Consider the following 7,357-nt stretch of genomic DNA (forward strand, 5'->3'; position numbering starts at 1 on the left):
TTCAAGAACAGCAATGATGGCATTTATCTTCAAACCAGACTAGATGGAGGCTTTTTTCAACACTGCAAGGTTTATAGCAAAAACCAAGCTGAAAGAACTGGTTCTGAGAGATTTCCTGTTTGCAGATGATGCAGCCTTGGTTGACCACAGTGAATCTTTCATGCGAGATCTCGGGACGATTTTCTGAGCCATGAAAGAGCTTTGGGATAAATTAGTCTCAATAAGATTGTGATCATGTACCAAGGGGTCGAAGAAACAATACCTGATATCACCCTGGAGGATAAATCTCTTGTTGTTGTTGTAGAACCCAAGTAGCAAAAACTGTCAATGGAATCTTGACCTTCAGATTGGACTGACTAACAGAATCAGAAAAGTAGCCAAGAATTTTGGGCAATTTTAGAAATGTGCATGGAATAACAGTGAACTATCAGCTAAGGTGAAGATGTGAATCTATGAGACTTGCTGCTATCAATCCTGCTTTACAGTTCAGAAATGTGTACTACATGTGCTGGAGACTGAACAGCTACCAGATGAAATAGCTGCATAAGATCCTGAAAATAAAGTGGGAAGACAGAATACCAAGCACAGAGGTAATGAAGCACAGAAGACTGAGACTTAGAAACCACTATCAAAAAGAGGCAGTTACAATGGATCAGCCACGTCAGGAGAATGGGAGGAGATCATATCCCCAAAAATATTTTGTATAGAGAGGTTTGAGATGGCTGTAGAAAGCAGGATTTCCCTCTATGGCAGTACCACAATGTGTGCAAAAAATATATGTAGTTGGGAGACATAGAAAGTTGGGAAGAACATTCAGAACCCTGTCCTATCTGGAGGAAACATGTGACTCTGGGTACAACTCAATATGAAGCATCTTTGATTCAGAGGATGGAAGCAAACTGAATAAGAAGAAAGCAGCATGCTGTAAATTTGGACTCCGATTCAGACAACATATGGAACTGTGAAACTTGTTACAAGCTGTCTCTCTCTCAAATTGGGCTTATCAGCCACAAATGGCTTCATTGGGCATCTGACTAGACCTCTTATGTGTACACCATGATTCAGAGATGAACGGTTGCCTACTTTAGAAAAACTTACCCATAGAAGCTTCAATGGACTTATGAATGATGAGCCCTTAAAGAGCAGAGACCCTGTGATGCTGATGCTGTATAGCCAAGGAGCCCTTGCACAAACATCTGCATGCTCTGTAAACTCCCTCACTCTGTGTGGAGACAGATGGCAGAAATGTCTAGGGCAGCCCTGACTAGCTGACCCAGACTGCTTGGGGAGGAAGCAATGTACCCTGGGATACTGAGGGACTGTGCTGTGGCTTATCTTAGAAGAGGACGTGTACAGACATTTAATCTTGGTTGCTCCTGAGTTATTTTTCTGCTGGAGTGGCCATTTTTGTTCAGGATTTTTCTCCCAGTGCATCTGTACACTCGTGTTTCCTCTTGGGAGAGTAGCAACTCTGGCAGGAGAAATTCCATGTCTATACATGGCCTAGGTTATCATTACTCTGCACTGACAAGCCTGGCTTTTTAAGTTTGACCATTGCTGAAGTCCATAGATTTAAGACAAGATCTCTGAGATAGTGACCTGAACTTTTGCTTTTTCTGCACTAAAGAAAAGAGAAGGCTTTAAAAAGTAAACAAAGGAGAAACAAACATGGTCATATGCTCAAAAAAAAAGGATTTTGATGGTAAAAAGTATAAAGTAAACTGCAAAAATCCTGGATAGAATGTACTTTTCTGGGCTGGATGGGCTAATAAATCACTGTGGGCTTCCAGCCAGCAAAAGAGACTCTGGGAAATTTAAAATATCATTTAAAATTATTCTACTACATGTGGAATATATTTCTAGACTGAATGCATTTCACAACCAGGTAAACAGAGATCTCTGTAATGCAGGAGATTCTGCAGCTTTTGAAAAGATGAGGGGAAGGTAAAGAGAGTGTTAATGCATTTTAACACACTATCATTGTCACAATTACACAGCTGTGTCATGAATCCATTTGTCTCTCTATATCTCTCCACACTTCAGTTAATTAAACCAGCATATTGGTGCTAATGACTGATCAAAGCTTGACTGCTCACTTAACAAAATGCTCTTTGGGCACCTTCCTCAGGCTTGCTTTCTTAGGGTGCCTATACACATGCAATGAGGCTGCTCCAATGCGCTGTAATTACAGCATGTTGGAGGAGACTCAATTAATCTAGTCTGCTGGAGTGTAGTTATTACTGCACTCCAGCAGACTCCAGCATCATGTGTATCAATGTCCCTGCACTGAAAAATGGCAGTGGGGGCACTTTAACTCTCACTGCTCTAATTAGCACTCTCCCCCCGACCGCCTCCTGGAGCACATGTATGAATGCCCTTGTCAAAGAAAGCTATACCAAAAAAATCAACAGCCGAAATGTGTGGTGGTAGCAGAAACTTTAACCATTATTAAATATCACCCTTCTATTGGAACAGTTTATGCACACAATATATGTAACAAGTTGTGCAATTGTATTTTATTTATGAGATCACTCTGTTCCGTTGCTTTAGATGCTTTGGAAAATTGCAAGTGTTTGTATTTTCATGCAATAGGGATCATAGATTTTAAGCTATTCTAGTCTGACCTTTTGCATAACAGACTTAATATAATCAATGCAAGCTCAACAAATTGTGGATCATTTAGAGATAACATTACTACAACTATTAGTACTACTACTACAAAAGGAATCTCTAGTGTGTTAATACAGTCATGCAGAATTTCTATTTTAGTACATAAAAATTGTGCTGCATTTAATAGACAGAGCGTAGATTTGTTCTTGCAAAAGTTAAAATGATAGATTCCATGTTTACTTTGGGTGTGTTTGTAGTCCCAATGCAAACAATCAAAGATTTTATTCTATTTTTTTTCAGAAAGCATCCTGAAATTTGGAAACACCTTGCTATTATTTTTTTTTTGGGGGGGGAGGAATAAATGTTTGCATCCTGTCACCAATAGGTCTCATGCCCCTTTATCCATGAAATCTACTTCTAGGAAAATTATAAGTTGTGTGTCAGACCTGGGTTTAGTAGATATTTGGTAAATAGCATTCAATCTAAAGCTACTACTTCTGGCTTTTTTAATCAACCTACTTCTGGATTTATTTTTTTTTTTTTACTTTGGGGTGGTATTCCAAGAAGAACTACTGCAAAGAGACGAGGTCTACCTGACACAGACAGTGCTTTTGCATACAGGGTTGCTAACCTAATGAGGACAGCTTCAAACTGCATTCAGCAGGACAGAGAGACAAATGCCCAGAGGTAAGTAGACAACCTGGGAACCAGAAATAAAATGTAATTAGTGGAAATATTAGAAGATGCTTTAGAAATGTTCCTAGGGAGAAGGCAGGACTCCCAGTTGGATATCTAAAATATTTATATACTAATGTGAGAAGCACTGGGACTAAACAGGAAAAAATATGGTGGTTTTAGTACAACTGAGGAATTACGATGCAATTGGGATTATGGAGATGTGGATGAGTATAACTTCCAGGAAGCATAAGCAGGGGAAAAAATAAGGAGGTGTTGCCTTATATATAAAGGAGATGCATATGTATTCTGAGATGCAGTATGAAGTGGAAGGTACGTTTGTTGAAAGCTTCTGAGTAAAAGTCAGAAAGGAAAGAAGAAGGGATGGTACGGTGGAAACCTCCTATAGGTTACCAAACCAGAAAGAAGTACACAAGGTCTTCTTTAAACCAGTGACAGAAGCTTCCAAATTTCTGAACCTGGTTCTCATGGGGGACTTCAGTTATGTTCCGAGTGAAATACAGCAGTACACAAGCAGTTCAGCAAATTCCTGGACTTAAGAATAACTTTTTTTATACAGCTGGTAGGGAGGTCAACTAGGGGCCAAACTCTTCTTGAGTTGCTGCTCACAAACAGGGAGGAACTGTTTGAGAATGTGAAGATGGAAGGTAACTTGGGTGACAGTGACAACAAAATTATATAAGCCAAGGTCCTAAGCAAAGGAAGGAAGGACTTTGACTTTTTAACTACTTTATTCAGGGGTTCAGGATACAAAAAGTTGGCCCCTCTGGGCCAATATAAAAAACAAAGACAAACAAATTACCAATCAAACCAAGGGACATTCATAACATCACACCGTGACAGACACCTTCACTGAATTACACGTCATGCCTAACATGCCGTTATGCAGTCGGGACACTGGCAACACAGTCATATAAACCAAAGCTCTCTATAAACAAACGATTCCTACCCTGCTCTATCCAATCATGCATGTGACAACACCTTCAACTTCCCACACAAAGAAAAAAGCAAAAAGCAGCTTGGTGAGGGCCCAGGGCGTGACACGAGCTGGGAGTCACAGTTCGACACCAAGCCTGCCCTGTCGCCCAGACTGGTCATGACATCACTGTGCGTATTGAAGACGGCTGTCCTCCATGTGGCACAGCAGTCTCTCAAGGGCCCAGCATGCCTCAAAGGCAGGCATCACCCACCAGAGCACAGCATGCTCGAATTCCGGTGAGAGGTGCACCCGCACCAGGAGGCCAAAAAGCCACAGGGCATCATCTGAGCCAGTCCTGGCAAGCCAGTTGTAGTGGCTTTAGAGAATGGCCATCTTGGCCTGACCCAGTAGAAAGTTGGCCAGGCAGATGGTGCCCCGCTTGGCTGCCCAGTATGGGTATGAGCACACGTAGGTGGTCTCTGAGAGGCTCCTGCCCAGCACCTGCAGCTGTGACTTGAGGGAGACAAAGAGCAGCCACCGGCGGGAACACTCAAGGAGGGCGTGAAAGAGGATCTCTTCAATGTCCCCAGGGCAGAAGGGGTAGGCCATTGAGACAGATGGGTCAAAGTGGGACATAAATGTGCCAGTGGTTAGGATACCATGCAGCAACAGCCACTGCAGGTCAACAGTCTTCTAGGTGGTTGGTGGCTTATACAATGTGCGCCAAGCCAGGTGGGCCAGTGGGGAATCTGGCAGCCCCAGGTGCTGTCACCACAGTGTACTGGGGCAGCCCGCCAGCACCTGGGCATGGCAGACATGAACCACCCAGGCATATAGGCTTCTACACAACAGAAAAGCAAAGGGGCAATCCGTGTCACTATCAGGAGGCACAAGGAGCGTCAGCAGGGTGCCAGGCTGGCTGGCCAGCTTGCCAGCTATGGCCAGGATGACTGGCAGTGTAAGAAAAGCCTCTCTCAGGGCATCTGTGCCATGGGGGACATGGCAAGCCTGGAGATGGTCATCCAGTGTGGCTGCTGCCTCCAGTGGAAGGGCAGCCTGGATGTCACACAGGAGACGGCCCATGATGTGGATGAAGCGCGTGCCTAGCTGGGTGGTCAGGGCCTCAGGCGAGAGCCAGGCCAACCAAGTGGGGTCAGGAGATGGCTCAGGCAGAGGACACATGCCTGGATGAGGGCAGCCATGAGGCTGGAGGAGGCCAGGCTCGGTATGGGGTGGCTCAGGGCTGGGTTGTGCACCAGGGACATCCTCAGCAGCTGCTGGAACTGCAGGTGCCAGGCCCAGGGCTGGAGGTAGAAGGTGGCCTGCCAGGCTCATACCATGCTTCAGGAGAAAGCCAGCAGCAGTGACCAGTTCAGGAGCATGAGGTCCAGCAGGAAGAGCTCCCAGATGAAGCTGAGGGACCCCCACCCAGCACATCAGTTGTTGCCAGGGTAGGCACTCCTTGGTGTAGAGGAGTCACTGAAGGGCTTGCAGGTAGATGGCAGCCACCTTGTTCACGAGGTCAAACAGGCTTTGCCCCCCCTCAGCAACAGGTAGGTAAAGGACAGCTCGTGGGAGCCGGTGGCACCCATCCCAGAAAAGATCTACCAGGAGGTGCTGGAGCCTCTCAAATAGGTCCTGTGGTGGGTTGAGTACAGTGCACCGGTGCCATAGCTTCGCTGCCACCAGGTTGTTTGTGATGAGGTCATGTCCATGGTAGGAGAGGCTGGGTAGGCACCAGCACCACCATTGTAAGTGGGCCTCCACCCCTTCCTCAAGGCCATCCCAGCTGCACTCCATGAAGGTCGGCGGCCCCAAGAACATGCCCAGGACCTTGAGGCCCTCGCGGTGCCAGGTGAGGCCCCCTGGCAAATCCAGGGGGGTTGTGCTGATCCATGCACCAAGCGGCAGGGTACCACTCTTGGCCCAGTTGATAGAGGCTGAGGAGGTGCATTCGTAGGCTCAGTGGCAATCCATCAGGGCCCACACGTCTTCCTGGGCGTTAAGAAAGATGGTCACGTCATCTGCATACGCTAACAACTGGAGTGGAGGGACAATGGATGGGCCCGTGGCTGATGGCAAGGCCACACCATTCAGACGTTGCCATAGTGCATGCAGCAGTGGCTCGATGGCCAGTACATAGAGCATGCCTGACAGGGAGCAGTCCTGATGGATACCCCTGCATGCGGAGAATGGGGCGCAGAGCACACCATTCATCTTGAGTAGGCTGGAGGTGTCTTGGTACAAGACCCAGAGGGCCCCAGTGAAGAGGGGCCTGAAGCCAAAGGCCTCCAGGTGTCTAGAAGAGGTATGCATGGCCCACCCATCCAGAGAGATGTGGCTGATGTTTAGGATGAAGAGTTTGCTGGTTGTGAGTAGATCACACAGCAGGAAGAGGTTGTTTTGGATTGTCCTTCCCGGCATGCAGTAGCTCTGCTCAGGCCCAGTGATGGACGTCATGATGGTGCAGAGGCGCGTTGCCAGAGCGTTGGCCAGAATCTTGTAGTCCGCACACAGCAGGGAACCGGCCACCGATTCTTAATGCAGCCAAGGTCTCCCTTCTGGGGCAGCAGTGTGAGCACCACTCAGTGGCAGCTGATCGGCAGGACCTTGTTGGCAAGACTCTCCTGGCAAATGTGCAGGAGGCAGGGGCTGAGGAGAGGCCAGAAGGCTGTAACAGGTGTTACGTCTCAGCTGTGTGTTCTTGGGCAACCCTAGCACAGGATGCAGTCTGTCTGACTCACAAGGACTCACCCCCCCTCCCTCCCCTCCTCTACATAAATAAAACTGATTAAGATGCAGTGAGAGACACACCTAAGACCCTCCAGATAAGGGTGACAAGAGTGAAACAACTGCCCTAGGTCTCATTTGCATCCAAGATGGAACCAGATGACCATTCATTTACATGAGAGATGGAGAACAGAAAGCCTGAAGCAGAGACTGCAGTGAATGCTGGGACCAGAGAAGCAGGGGAGCACTACATGATGGGGAATCTGTGCTCCAAATGCTAATCAACCCATGTTCACACACACCCAGCTCAGCATTTATCAGACCAATTCTAATCTTGATTTACTAAGGACTTTTTCCCCCCAGACACACACACACCTCTAAGTTTAATAGGCATCTCGGGCC

The 7,357-nt window shown here is 46.8% G+C and overlaps 1 protein-coding gene across 3 annotated transcripts in view; it reads right to left on the minus strand.

The window, feature by feature from the left end:
• LOC102386778 (homeobox protein PKNOX2) overlaps window positions 1-7,357 on the minus strand; it is an 836,464-nt gene that overhangs the window by 271,978 nt on the left and 557,129 nt on the right. The gene's annotated exons all lie outside the window — the stretch shown is intronic.

Source organism: Alligator sinensis, unplaced genomic scaffold (genome assembly GCF_000455745.1).
Source record: "Alligator sinensis unplaced genomic scaffold, ASM45574v1 scaffold385_1, whole genome shotgun sequence".
Taxonomy (NCBI): domain Eukaryota; kingdom Metazoa; phylum Chordata; order Crocodylia; family Alligatoridae; genus Alligator; species Alligator sinensis.